Genomic DNA, 432 nt, shown 5'->3' with positions numbered 1-432 from the left:
GATGAATGATGATGTTTGGGTTGTCGCAGCAGCTAGACTGGAAAGAGGTCAGAGGTCACCTCTTTCCAGAGGAAGTGTCTTCACGAAGAAACCTCACTGAGGGGCACAAGGAAACTCTGACGACCTCCTGCTGCCGATGAGTCATGCAGTGTGTGTTAGAGAGAGAGAGGGACTTGTGTCAGAGTGACCTTTGACCTTGTGTTACTGTAAGAGCAATGTCTGAGTGTTTGTGTCCAGACAGTTTGTGTAAACATGGGAGTATGTGAGGTGGAATCTCCATAGTTTCTACATCTGTCTGTGTGTGTGTGTGTGTGTGTGTGTGTGCAGTCTTGAGTTCATACTGGACACCCGTCGTGTGTTCCAGTTTGTTCCAGTTTGTCTGGTAAACTCCAAACTTGAGTCCTGATTAGTTTTCACAGTCTGTGTCTTCAT

The sequence above is a fragment of the Haplochromis burtoni genome, unplaced genomic scaffold (assembly GCF_018398535.1).
Source record: "Haplochromis burtoni strain Fernald_Lab_line unplaced genomic scaffold, NCSU_Asbu1 Contig_138, whole genome shotgun sequence".
NCBI lineage: Eukaryota > Metazoa > Chordata > Actinopteri > Cichliformes > Cichlidae > Haplochromis > Haplochromis burtoni.
The sequence above is the reverse complement of the archived record's forward strand: the minus strand, read 5'-3'. Positions refer to the sequence as shown.